Source organism: Canis aureus, chromosome 6, assembly GCF_053574225.1.
Source record: "Canis aureus isolate CA01 chromosome 6, VMU_Caureus_v.1.0, whole genome shotgun sequence".
Taxonomy (NCBI): domain Eukaryota; kingdom Metazoa; phylum Chordata; class Mammalia; order Carnivora; family Canidae; genus Canis; species Canis aureus.
In genome coordinates, this window is record NC_135616.1 from 53,403,201 (window position 1) to 53,417,951 (window position 14,751).

General features: G+C 37.7%; 2 long non-coding RNA genes across 2 annotated transcripts in view; both read right to left on the bottom strand.

The window, feature by feature from the left end:
• Positions 1 to 14,751, bottom strand: part of LOC144316139 (uncharacterized) — a 339,579-nt gene that overhangs the window by 92,852 nt on the left and 231,976 nt on the right. The gene's annotated exons all lie outside the window — the stretch shown is intronic.
• Positions 1 to 14,751, bottom strand: part of LOC144316128 (uncharacterized) — a 107,045-nt gene that overhangs the window by 66,467 nt on the left and 25,827 nt on the right. The gene's annotated exons all lie outside the window — the stretch shown is intronic.

The following is a 14,751-nucleotide window of genomic DNA, read 5'->3' on the forward strand; positions in this document are numbered from 1 at the left end:
CACTTGACAGGATAAGCATTGGGTGTTATTCTGTATGTTGGTAAATTGAACACCAATAAAAAATAAGTTTATTTTTAAAAAATAATACAAAATAAACACATTCTTTGTGGGAAAAATAAATAAATAAATAAATGGTGAACATCTAACACTGGCCTTTCATACATGGTTATTGTTATTCCAAGTGGAAGTCTTGAAAAACTATGAGTATTTTTGTCTATAAAAATTAATTTTCATCTATTTGAATAAAAAAACATAAAGTCCTTTTGTCCAGATCTTTTCCTTGAGTATTTTTAAAATATGTAATTCATTTTAAATTAATTTTGCCTATTCCATAATGCTTAAAAACAAAATATTTGTAATATCTCAAGTAACACCCCTGGAATACTGCATTCTCCCTGCCTTCCAAGTGACCATTTTACTATTATAGTTGCCTGCCAAGGCCAGAAAGAAACCCTGGTGACCAAAAAGTTTTGTACTTTAAGAAATATGATAGTAGCTTTTCCTAAATCATGCATACAACATATATTTATGAAGCTTTTTGTGGGCTGGGCCTTATATTAGGTGATAAACACTTTCCCTGTCTTCACAGAATTTATAACCTAGGAGGTAAGAATAGACATTAACAAATTTGTTTTTAAATTTACTCCTCTTCAGGTGGCTTACACTTTTTGAGTGATAAAGGTTGTTATTTATTTTTAGCTATTCTTTTATTTGTCTTCAAAAAATCTGATTCTACAGGCCTGTGCATTATTATGCGATAATCTAGAGATAGCTTTAATCAGATGCGACACTTTATTAAAAAAAAAAAAGTCTGCTAGCTGTTATTCTCAGCAACAGTTGCAGCAACAAGATTGACACAGTTTCATTAATAAAGTCTCTTTGCCAGCATCTTAGATTAGTTCCCCAATCATTAATTGCTAGCCTATTATGGCCAAGTCTCCATGCTAGACACTAGGATGAAAAAGCTGAGTTAGAAATGGTTCTTGTCTTCGAGCTGTTACAGTCTGGAATGTAACAGAGAACTGAAAAATATATAAATTTGCTTTCAGTAAGCAGCAACACTTTCATATAAATCCAGTCTCTGTACTCTCAATTATCTAAGATTTTTAGAAATTGCTAGTACCTATCATTTTAGAGTTTAATTAAAATATTAAAACTTAATTAATCCCAGAATAATCCTTTGACATGGGTGTATCACAAGATAATTACCATAAGTTTTATTACAAAAATAGGAATTCATAATACTCTAGAGTTACCCTAAAGATACAACTACAAGTTCAAGGTTTTAAGGTAAATAATTTCTTTTGGTTCTATTATTGTGAACCTGTGACTGCATGTGTTATCTTTGGAGATGACACTCAAAGTATAAATGCAAGACCCTCTAGGAATATTGGGCCATGTGGCTTCCCTGCTTAAGATGTAAGAGGTCAGTGGCCCTTAACATAATTCAGTGCAATTGCCCCCTTGCAATAGCAAGTATCTTGTAAAAGTTTTTCTTCTGTGTATACAAAATAATAGAAAGTCCAACTTACCAGCATTGATAAATAATACTAGCTCCATTAAGCCAGCCCTTTGTGTTGGTATCCAGAAAGGACTGGGAATGGATAAGAGACTCTAAGTTCCCTTTTTTTTTTTTTTTTTTTTTGAAATTTTGTTCATCCTGGTAATGAGACATCTAAATACAGTTTCTCAAGCCAAACACCCAGGTATAATCCTTAATTTTTTTCTTTGACTCCTGTATGAGTTTGCTAGAGCTGCCATAGCAAAATACCATAGCGTTAGCAGCTTAAACAACAGAAATATATTTTCTCACAATTATGGAGGCCACAGGCCAATATGCAGATGTCAGCAGGGTTGTTTTCTTCTGAGGTTTTCTCCTTGGCTTGTGGATGATCAGTTTTTCCTCCCTGAGTCTTCCACAATCCTTCTTCTGTGTGTTCCTCTGTTCAGATTCCCTCTCCCTAAGGACACCAGTCCTATTGGGTTAGGCCCACCCTAAGACCTCACTTTAACTTAATCATCTCTTTAGAGACCTGATTTATAAATACAGTCACATTCTAGGGTACTGGGGGTTAGAACTTCAACATAAGAAATTGGAGAAGGACACAGTTCAGCCCCTGACACCTCACCACCGGCGTATCCACAGCATCAGCAAATGTTTTGCTTCCCTAGAACTCCACAGCCTCTACCCTGGACCAGGCACCATTAATTTTCCCCCATGGTTCTAAGAGTCCCCTACATTGTCCCACTGCTTCCATTCCTGCGCCTTCCACTCTCTATACAGCAAGCAGGAGTGATCTTTCTCAAACACGAATGGGATCTTGTCACCAACATACTTCAACCCTTACAATGGTTAATCATTGCAATTAGTTTGAAACGCAAGTCCCATCATGACCTATAAGATCCCACTCTACCTTCAACCCCATTTGGTACCTTTCTCCTCCATTCCTGTATTTTCATGAGATTGGTCTTCTTTCACACTACATTCATTACCAATTGAGAGCATTTGCTCTCTCTGTCTACATAGCTAGGACTTTCTTATATTCAGGTTTTAATTCACATAGAGCGATCCCAAAAATGAGATGCCTTCCCTGGCCATACAGTTTACATCAGCAACAACCCTTTTTCAAATCATCCTATTTTGTGTCCTTCTTGGCACTTTTGTTTCTGAAATAATCTTATCCATTTTTTTACCTGTTTATTTTTTCTCTTTTTTAAAATTTAAATTCTATTAACATTTAGTGTATTATTAGTTTCAGAGGTAGAAGTCAGTGATTCATCAGTCTTACATAACACCCAGTGTTCTTTACATCACATGCCCTCCTTAATGCCCATCACCCAGTAACCCCATCCCCCCAATCCCTCCCCTCTAAAAACCCTCAGTTTGTTTTGTTATGGTCTCCTTCTCTGACTTCCTTTTGTTTTCTTTTTCCTTCCCTTGATCCTTTGTTTTGTTTCTTAAATTTCACAATTAGTGAGATCATATGATAATAATCTTTCTCTGATTGACTTATTTTGCTTAGTATAATTATCATCCCCTTTCTCACCTGCAACTAGGATCTAAACATAAATAACACCTGTTTGATTCTTCACTATATCCTCAGTGCCTTCAATGTGCCTTGTACATAGTGGACACTTAGTGAATATTTATTAACGTAATCAATAAATTTGCATGTATGTTGACTACACATATTTAATATGCATTCTTTTTTTTAAAAAGATTTTTTTAATTTATTTATTCATGAGACACAGAGCGAGAGAGAGGCAGAGACACAGGCAGAGGGAGAAGCAGGCTCCATGCAGGGAGCCCGACACAGGACCTAATCCTGGGACTCCAGGATTGTGTCCTGGGCTGAAGGCAGGCGCCAAACCTCTGAGCCACCCAGGGATCCCCTTTAAAATGCATTCTTAAGACATATTAGTTTAAATAAAAGTATTCAATATGTTCCTTTTAAAGTCATTTTATTCAGTAAAATAAATAATATTGTTCATTACTTATCCTCAAATTGTCACATATTCATTATATAAAATGATACATCCATTGGGTAATACAATATAAATTTACTTTTATTGCTCTTAAGTATTTTGGTTTCCTTTTATCAAGGAGATTAGTATCAAAATTAACATATCACAACAAATTATGTCAATAATTAATATTAAATCAATAAATCTTATGTGTTTTTAAAAGCACCTTCTTCTAGTATCCAATCTACTATTCTTAAAAAGATATTTAAAGCATGTAAAGTGACAGAACAATTTAAAGTCAAATTTGCACTTTGATACATTCACATTTATAACAGTAATTGGGAATACTGAAAAGACATAAGAAGTTATAGTTTTGAAAAAAAACCTTTTTTATAGTTATTCCAACTGACAATATCACTCATTTTGAAACTATTTGAGGGTTAAAAGCCAACTAATAAAAAGAAGCCCATGTTACTAAGTCATGTGGCAAATCAACTTGCTGCATGACGTCCAGAAGTACATGGTTAACCCTGTTCACTACACTCACCATCTCTAGCAGATAACCTTACTGTTCTCCAAGTGCCTTCATGTTGACCTTACCGTCCCTTTTTCAAGAACAGGATGGAAGCTGGACAGGACATGCCCTCCGCCCATATTACAGATGAGGAAATACATACACAAAGAAACAGTGGTGTATCTGGGGATCATCCAGTTCTGTGGCACAGTGCAAGCTAATCCTTATGACAAAGTATAGGAGAGAAGCACCTATAATCTGGAAAACCATCTATCCATTGACAGTTTCCCCAGGTTAAGATAACACTATTTAGTACAGGAAATTCTGACTACACTTTCTAATCCTTAGATGGTACCTACATTCAAACTTTTTCCTACAGACTTTTGTTTCTACTGTATTCATAACTCTTTCTCACAGACTCAGTTATCAGTTTAAGTATGGTTGAAGCCCTGAAAATAAAGAGGTTGCTAAGTTGGAAACGTTAAGTTGATCAGGATAATTGCCCATTTCTGATTGCCAAAAGGATTAAGCTGTAATACTATAGCCTATGTGGAAATCTATAGCCTCCTTCATGTTGTATAACTGGGCGGGTGTCTGACAACTAGAAATTTCAATTCTGGTTGAGTCCAGAATTGGTGTGGTATGGTCTGGTATGTAGAAAGCCCAAGAAACTCCCTGACATTAGAAAAATTTATGCTGGTAGTGAGGCTTCACTTTGAAGTTACCAGCTTTCCCTTTGGCTTTTGTGCTCCTTAGAATATTTTCTGTGTCACTCAAATATCCACTACATTCATATTTCTTCTGTTTTCAACTAATCTCAATAAAAGATCTGTAATTCAGTCTCTTTTTTTTGTAATTCAGTCTTAATAAGGATTGCTGAATACAGCTGAAAATGTAACTTCTCCTAGGGGGAGTATATTGCAATATCTCTTGTAGATTATTGGTACTCCAACTCTTGATACATGTAAAGCTGAAACATCAGCTATGGGCTAGTATTAAAGGAACAAAACCCCAAATCATGCAAGCCACAGGCTTATGTAACCAATCTGCTCACTCCAGGACTAACACCACAGAAGGATGGCCAGTGGTAAAAATTCCAGTGTGCAATTAGATCAACGCATAGTTGATGTCCAAGAGGAGGACAAGTTGATTTTTTGGTCTTGCAACAATGATGACAAGATGGTGAGTTTCTAGGTGGTAGCAATATTCAAATGCAGCTAGTTCTGGAAGTACACTGTAATTCTAGATGGCCCACCCATTTAAATAAGAGTACCCCCAAAAGCAAATGGCATGTAGGAAAGATTCAGCAACTAATTGAAGAGAAAAGAATATTAATAAGAACCAGATAATATCAGAGTTCCAATCAAGTGGCCTAGGAACCAGAAGTTCAGTTCTGATTTAAAAGACAAAGAAGGTAAAAGCCCAGTCATAGAGAATGGGTGTGTTGTGTTAGTCCAGGGTTCTTCAAGAAGGATATGCCAAGAGAAGTAACTGAGCTGGGATTTTATTAGGAGAAAGCTGTGAGAGGTAACAGCAAGGGAGCAAGGAGACAGGAATGGCTGTTAGACAGGGAGGTGGGTTTGAACAAAGCAAAGAGGGGAGGAGGGCTGGGTGAAGAGTCCTAGACTGCTGAGTAATCTAAGAAAGGTGTGTCAAGGCCAGGCCTTAGAAGAATTGCAGATCCAAAGTTGGGCATCAGAAGAATCCTGTGTCTATAAGTATTAGACCTGCTTAGTGTCCCTGCTGCTCTCAGCCATCAGCTGGGAATAGCCCAAGTGAGCACAGATGGCCTCAGTGTAAAGGCAGTGAGCAGCAAGGATTATGCAAAGGCATAATCCTGGTCATTTTGCTTCAGAGAGTTGGAAATCTGTGCAGTCTTGTGGATGCTAGAGGGGCCAGTGCAGTAGGATTTATCAAAAGGCTTGGTGAGGGGACAGGTGAAGAGCTTCTATCAGATACTTGTATTATTAAAGCAAGACTCATCCCAGACCCTGCAGATGGCCAGTGTGCACTTTCCACCTCAGGAGCAGGGGTTGGAGGAGGTGTGGATTGGTTCAAGGATTGGCTCAAAGATTGGCAACAAAATCAAGAGATTGAAAATTCTCTGTGTATAGGTGAACAGTTGCCTTTGTGTGAAGGCATTACTGGCGATTATTAATCTTCCTTTCCCAAAAGTATATAAATTAAGGAGAGGCTCTAAACTATCACTTTAAGACCCAGAGCTTCTACATGAGAAAATTGTAACTTCCTGAAAATTCTCCAACAAAATAATGGCAAACTCTTATCTAAATGTCATTGTGTCACTTGCATCCTCAGATAACATTACTCCTGTCCAGTGTTTTGTGTTATTTCCCGGACCTCTTCTCAATCAGTCTTCTTGCAGAACAATAAACAGATAATACTGTAGGCAACATAATTTGCTTCTTTCTCAGACTGCTGCTCTGCTGTAAATAACATTTCAATGCCAATGCTTCCAGCTCCAAAATCATTATTACGTTTCCCAGTCCAAAAGTTTCAGTAAAAATGATAATACTTAAGAACAAATAGAATTCATACTTTTTGTCAACAGTTATTAAATGTTTATTACATGATAGAGTCTATCCCAGGCCCTGGTGATCTACCAGTGAATTAGGTAGAAATGGTCTCTACCTTCAAAAAGGTTACATTCTATTGGGGGAAAACAATCAATAAACAAATACACAAAATAATTTTTTAATATCATATAATAATAAAAAATAAAGACTATAATAATTAAAATATTTTATTTTATTTTATTTTATTTCACATTGCTATACTTACAGTAGTTATCATTATATATTATATTTAATATTATTTTAAAGAACAAAAGAAAGACGGAAATAAAGAATAAAGAGCCAGACAAGTGGTCTGGTCCAGTCCTCTAGCTTCAGACCAAAAAATAATGCAGCGTTGATGGTGATCAATCCCAACAACCCCGCCAAAGTAATGCATGTACTTGTCTCAATGTCTCCCCTCCACTGCCATTCTTCTCTGCACAAACTCATCCATGAGAGACGGTCCACAAATGCTGGAACAGTGCCTTCTTTATCTCCACATTTCCTGTGACTCCTCAATAGCTTGTTGTCCAAATTATTTGAATTGAATCCCCAGTGCCCACAACTGGACATAGCACATAGTAGGCATATATATTTTGATGAATGACTAAATGAGTTAGTGAATAAATCTAACTGAATTGAATAGCAGTCTGGGGAAACCAGGCTTGGGTGACAACCAGGGGTTTTTGCATATGGGAATGCCTTGGTCAAGCAGTAAGTCATCTTTGTGGAGTGACTGACGTAATCTCAAACTCAGAAAAACTCTCAGCATCTAACTCACCGCCTTCCCCATTGTCCCCTCAATCACGTCAGAAGGAAAATGTATGTCAAAATCTCATGGGTTTAAGTGAATCCAAAACCTGAAACTAGTTTTGAATAACACAACAAATGTAGAGAATCTGTTTTGCAACCAATTCTAAAGACAAAAAAAATATTTATTTGGCATAGACTTGCCTGAAAAGATAAACATAGCATATTATATTCAAAACAAAGGAAGAATGATGGCCCAAAGCATTCCTGTGGGAAAAGATAAAGTCTGTTCCAAATCCTGTGGTACAGATAGTACCCTGGCAGATAAAATTAATCACTGTTTTGTGCCACTAATAAGAAAACACTTAGAAAGGATTATCAGGTTAAATCCATATTTACTAATGGAGCTCCTGTTGAATACCCAGCTCTCCACTAGGTATTGAGGAAAGTAAAATTAAAAGTATATGTGATAGAAAATATGAAATCCCTCTACCGAGGTAACTCATGAGACAATTAGCAAACAATCCCTGGAAGTCTGCAATGTTAAGTAGTGTGGGATATGGTGTTTGATCTCTGGGAGCTCAGCAGCAAAGAGTGCTGGTGTTAGGAAGCCTTCTTGGGGACAGTGAAGTTTGTTCTTGACCCAAGTATAGGACTTGTATGGAAAAAATGAAAGGGGAAGGGCCCCTACCCCCAGCATCAGAAAGATAAGAAGGAATATGCTGTGTGTAACAAGCATTTGGATGCTAGACATCCTAGCAGGTAGGGTATGTGCAGAGAAATGATGAGAACAGTAAAAAACAAGTGTGAATGCCAGTGGGGTGTGATTGTCAAACCCTAAAGAGGGGCAATTCATAACAAGTGAATTGGGAAGATACATTTCCCCGACACTATTTGAAGTCCCAACTTTAGAAGAACGATCCTTGAGAAAGAGAAAGAAACTTACTGCTATTAGCTAAAGATTTCCATAAGAATCTAGTTGAGCTTAAGTTCACTGGATGGGCAGGGTGGTGTCAAGAAGAGGAAGTAGTCACTGTAGAAAGGAAAAGGGATCCTGCTCTTCTGGCCCTTTAGCCTTGCTCCCTTGGCTCAGGGCATCCTCCTAGCAAACATGAGGGGTCACTGCAAGGTGATGCACCATAATATCTTATTGAAGGAAACTTCAGGAAAGGGAAGGCTAACTCTTTTTCCCTGTCTCCCTTCTTCTATCCCTCAGATAAGACAGAACCAGTGAGGCATGGCTGTGCAAAGGTATGCAGGAGTATCTCGGTGGTAAAAACAGGGCCAAAGATATGATAGAAGAAAGCCAGGGATCTAGAAATCATAAGAAACTATGCATACAGTTATATCTAGCAAATTACAATAATGAGAATTACAATATATAACATGATCTGGAATATCTCCCCAGATCCTCAAGCATTCTGCAATAATCAACTTATCTGGCAAATAACAGACTCCCCATACTTTACCACAAAGTCCAAAGTAAATTCTCTCATCTCCTTCAAAATCCTAGTCTGTTGCCCAGGGAAGCCAAATAACAGGCACCCTGTGTAAGCCACTTCTGTTAAGTTTCATATCCAAACTGTAAACTACTTATAGAATTTGAAAAATGAGGAACTAGAGTATTTTTAAAAATCCAAGAGCCTGACCAGGTAGCTTCTGTTGTCCCATCTTCTTGTAACACAGTCACTTTAAAGAGAGGGATAAATAATAAATAAATAAATAAATAAATAAATAAATAAATAAATAAATAAAAAGGGAGGGACAGATTTTACAAACCTCTTATATTCCTTGCAGTTCCTTCAATTCAATTCTATATTTCCAAAGCACACTATAATCTCTAAGTAGTTAATCAGCTATTTAATAAAAACATACTTATTGAACATCTTCTATGTGCTGAGCAGTGCCCTAGGTAAAGGGATAGAAAAATGAATAAGGCATGGTTTGAGGTAAAGAAGCTCACCACGTAATAGTAGACACAGTGTACAGTTTAAAGAATAATTTAGAAAGGAAACATACAAATGACCATCAGTTACTGGAAGGATGCTCAACATCATAAATTATCAAGGAAATACAAATCAAAACCACAGTAAGTCATTACCTCACACCTGTCAGAATGGTTTATCAAAAAGACAAATAATAAGTATTGGCAAGGATGTAGAGAAAAAGGAGCACCTGGACACTGTTGGTGGGGATTTAAATTGGTGTGGACACTCTGGAAAACAGCATAGAGATTCCCCAAAAAATTAAAAATAGAACTACCATATGATCTAGCAATTGCACTTCTGGGTATTTATCCAAGGAAATTAAAAACAGCAATTTGAAAAGATAAATGTACCCCCATCTTCGTTGCAGCATTATTTACAATAGACAAGATATGGAAACAACCTAAAGCTTACTGATAAATGAATGAATTAAGAAAATGTTGTATATATGCGATGGAATATTATTCAGCCACAAAAAAAATGAAATTTTGCCATTTGTGACAACATGGATCAAACATGAATGCGTTATGCTAAGTGAAATAAGTCATATAGAAAAAGACCAATCTTATGATCTCATTTATATATACAGACACAGAGAACAGATTGGTGGTCGCCAGAGGTGATGGATAAGGAGCAGGGAAAATGGGTGAGGGAGTCAAAAGGTACAAATTTCCAGTCATAAAATAAATAAGCTAAAAGTAATACACAGCATGGTGACCTTGGTTAATAATACTGTATCATATATGTGAAAGTTGCTGAGAGTAAATCTTAAAAGTTCTCATTATAAGAAAAAAATTTTTGTAACTATGTGTGGTAACAGACATTAACTAGATTTATTGTGGTGATCTTTTTGTAATATATAAAAATATTAAATCATGTCATATATCTGAAACCAATATAATGTTATATTTTAATGATGCATCAATTTTTTAAAAAGTATACTTCTTACAGTAAAAACAACAACAACAATAACAATAGTTTAGGATGCTGTGAAACTGACTAGAAAAGGATTAGGAGCTCAGAAAAGGGAAAGTCTGGTGGAAACTGGAATTTTGGGAAAAGCTACTTAGAATGTATCACCACCAACATGAACACAAACCCTAAATACACTGTGAAACAAGCCCATTTTGAAACATTTGCTCTGAGTCAAAGCCTTGGGGAAACAATGAAGGAAAAATATTGTTTGAATCATTTAGGAAAATGGTTCTCCTTGGTAGACTTGTCTTCTTATAAAGTAGAACAGCTCAATAAGTAAAATTGAGCCTTACAGAAGACCATTTTGCATTTACTGTAAGAGAGTTTCAGGAAACAGACTCTAATCTAAGAAAGTAGCCATCAGAAAGAGAGCTAGTAGTGTTTGTAGAAGCTCAATGGGCCTCTGGGATGAAATCTGAACTAGCATCTCTTATAATAAGGTGACCATATCATTTTTTATAGTGAAACCAGACCACTTTTGAGAGTGAGAGAAGGCACTATTAATAAAGATGCCAGGACAGCAGTTCCAAGATTACGTGGAATAAACAAGAATGCATGGCTACCTTGCTTATGAAAAACCGACTTTCTCTAGTGCTGGAAGTTCTACCATTAGAAATATATTCCTTTGGTTTAAGATATTGCTGTCTCTTAAAAGCCAAACTCCCCTTTCATGAGTTGCCATATCAACCCTTTGCCATTCACCGCTTAGTGTGACTGTTATTCAGATCCCTTGCAAAGAGACATCCTTACCTGGAGAAAAGGCTTTGGAAGTTTCAGGTAGGGGACATATCTCCCTCTGAGGCATGCATTCCTGTGCACTCTCCCAGGTGCGTGGCCACCCTCCCTGTGCACTGTCACAGGTGTGTGCATTGTTCCTGTGGTCCCCAGGGCTGACAGGGCTTTTACTCTCTTTCCAACCACATTTTTTTTCCTCATTCTTCAACACCTAACTCAAACATTGATGCAACTGCAAATCTTTCTCCAGTCCCTTCCCACATGGTAAACTGCTCACCCTTCTAAGTTTGAATAACTTTTTTATAAGCCTCTGTTACTGTGCAGGTCTAATCAAAAATGTATCAGCAGCAGAAATATGTGTGGCTTACTCCCATCTTTATGTTTTACTGCAGTGCCTGGCACCTAATAAATACTCCGTGTGCATTCATTCCTTTACCCCTACCTCTGTTTCCCTCAAGGGAAGCCAGCAACGTGTCACAGCCCCATCACATGTAAGCTTTGTGACCTTATGCAGCTTAACCTCTCTAAATATCAACTTTTCCTCTGTAAAATGGAAAACATAATATATTTTACTTCCCAGATCTTTACAAAAATAAATGAAATAATGTGTCTAAAATCCTTAGCTCACTGCCTGCTACACAGTGAGTAAACAGTCAACACAAACAATAGTGGTTATTATTAGTGGTGAACCCTAATACCACCCTGTCATTGCCTGGGTGCCAGGCACAGTGTGAAGCATTTTGCATACAGTATCCTGGAGTCTGCACTAGAACAGTGTATTTCTAGGAGACAGTACTCTGTCCTCTTTTTGTTGTTGTTTCATCCCAGTGCCTCAAACAATGCCTGGCACATTGTAGGTGCTCAACTAATATTTGTCAAACCATCCTCTGAAATATTATCTTCTCCATGCTTTCTAAAGTAAGTATTCCCCTTACACTCATTTTATAAAATATTGGGAAAAACACACCATAAAGTCATAAAGTTTTGGTGTTTTAATTAAGTCAAATGGCTCAGTCTCTTCATTAGTAAATTAAGAATCATGGTAATAATTATCTTACAAGGGTGTTGGGGGAAATGGAAAGAAAACACTTTCTAAATATTTGTTAACATTCTACAAATGTTCCTTAATCTCAATCTGATCTTTATCAAGTTCTTGGAAATCTAGTGTGAACCTCAGGGTGCTGCCAGACTCAGTGGTTTGAAATACAGAAAAACAGCATGGCACTTTAAAGACATGGAGAGCTGGGACCAATCAGGAGATAGACTCCCAGTTCATGGGGAGGTGGAGAAGCCCTGGTAATGCCTTCTCCCTGGTCTTAGTGCATTTCTGCCTCTTGGTCCTCCATCATGCCTAGGGTCAGAGCTGAAGGGGCAGCTCCAGAGCACTTTGAAAAATGTTCTCCCCTTATTTCTCAGTCTCGACCGCTTTAATCTATCAAGTAACTCTGATGACATTATCACTTATCTGATTAAGTACCCAGAGTACCCCCACTTATGTCTCTAAAGATCCAGTCAATCTGTGGGAACTTAGAGGGAATGATCCACAAGCTCATGACTTTCTTGATCACTTTTGGATAATAGATATTTCCTCAGTCTTGTTAAGTCACAACCACACTCTTAATTCAGAAAATGGAAGATTCAGTCTCTATGTAATAACCAAAAACTTGGACTTCATTTAAAGTCCTAATCTTTTCTCTAGTACCTTTACCTGGACCTGCTGCCAGGGGAACCTCAAGGGGACATGAAGCATTTCTTTACCACTCTATGCTTCCACTCTTCTTCCCCATGATGCCAATAGGGACATTCCTGAAGCTTTCAGAAAGGCCAGGAAAGGAGTAGAAGGAAGGAAGGGAAAGAGAGGTTAAAAAAAATAGGCCAGGCAGGGGGCAGGGGGAGGGGAGGTAGAGATCTAGTTTCATTGGTATTATAACATTGTGACCTTCAGGTCTCTGGGCAGATAGATGTTTAAAACTAGTTCTTACTTGTATGGATGTCTTGGCTTATACTTCAGAGGCCTCCAAACAATGGTGACCTCTCCCCAGTAGTTCTCTTGACCCAGAAGAATGGACCCTATCCTGGCAGACACTTCTCTGGCCCTATTACACAGGACCTAATATGACCCCATATTATCTCTGTCTTGGTGGCTCATATCTGGCCTTCAGGAAACCCTTACACATGGTTTGTCTCAAAAAAAAAAACTCTAGGAGTACTGGCCAAACACAACATAAATGCAACTCCCTGTCACAGTTAGCAGCAGGAATCCCATCCTCCAGATTTTCCAGGCAAGATCAGGTAGACAAAAATTCCATAGAGCCCCCAAACTGCTCTCCAGGTGCAGTAAAATAAGCCCCTTGCCTTATGTTTGTCTCAAGAAGCAGGTCTTTTGATTCCATTTCTTTGATGGGAAAATGACACGCAGCACACCAACAGCTCTTTCCAAAGAGATCAGTTCCAAAGATTCTCTTTCATGCTTCATGTTCTTGACTGTCTTATATTCTCTGTTCCATTAGCTGAAACTTCCTATTTAACAAGCAATTCTCAGCAGCAAATTAAATCAAAATTTTGACAGTTGGATACATAGACCAAGAAAGATCCTCTTAAGCAATTTAAATGCATTTGTGTCATCTTTAGCTTATATTTTCTATTTTTGAAAAAGTTTAGTGAAGCTTACTAAGTTAAGAGATTCATGGAATATTGAAAGAACTTTAGTAATTATCTAGTTCAATTTGTTCATTTTACAGAGATCTGAAGTCCAGTAAGAATTACCACAAAATGTACAACCAAAAGGATAAATCTCTGAGGATTTACTGTATTACTATTAGAGAAGAATAGAATAGGTTTAGGTATTCTAAGAATGTGAGAACGGCTTCCTTTTAACACCACATAACCCACTGTGATGGACACTGCTTTGTGACACGTAGCACATCATCCCCACCCCACTTGGGTTCCCTCCTGCATCATAAGGACTAGAAGGCTAAAAACTAAATTTCTAAGACTTCTTTGCACTTAGGGCTTGAATGCAATTAGGTTCTCCAGTGAGATACATATCTGGACTTAGAAGGCAAAGGGAAACAGAGGCTGAATTGCTGTGACTGTGTTGATCTGTAAACATGTTCCAACAGGTATGTTTACATCAGCCAAACTCCACATCCCACCAACCCTCTGGAGGTGTCAGTGGTGACAGCAGCAGTTCCTGCACGTTGGATGTATCTCTAGCATATAATCTTATAAGGCCTGTTGGCCTTATGTGGCCAACAAACTCCTGGTTTCTGCTTCTCCAGTCCTTCTGTCTGTTGCACACACCCAATTCCTCTACTAAGTCCCTTTCTTTGTGAAATAGAATGGTTACTGCTCTCTCCACTAACTCAATAGTGATATGCATGTAAATCACAACATAAATCCAAAGATGAAAACACCTTCTTTGAAGCATCTAGTCTGTAATCAGTCAACAAGTTCCCAAACATCTACTTCCTAAATATCTCTTATGTCTCTCTATTCTCCATTCCCCTGACACTGCTCTACTTTAAGCATTTGGCACCTGTTCTAGACTATCAAAATTGCCTCCTGGTACCCCTGATTCTAGTCACTGACCATGTGAATCTAACTGTCCAGCCAGCCAGATATCTATTTTATCTAGCTTCCATATGAATCTGACCTTTTCTGATCTTGTCACTTCCTTGTTCAGAATTCTTGAACAAATCATGTTAACCTAGAAGATGGTATCCAATCTGTTGAGTGTGGCACTTCAATATCC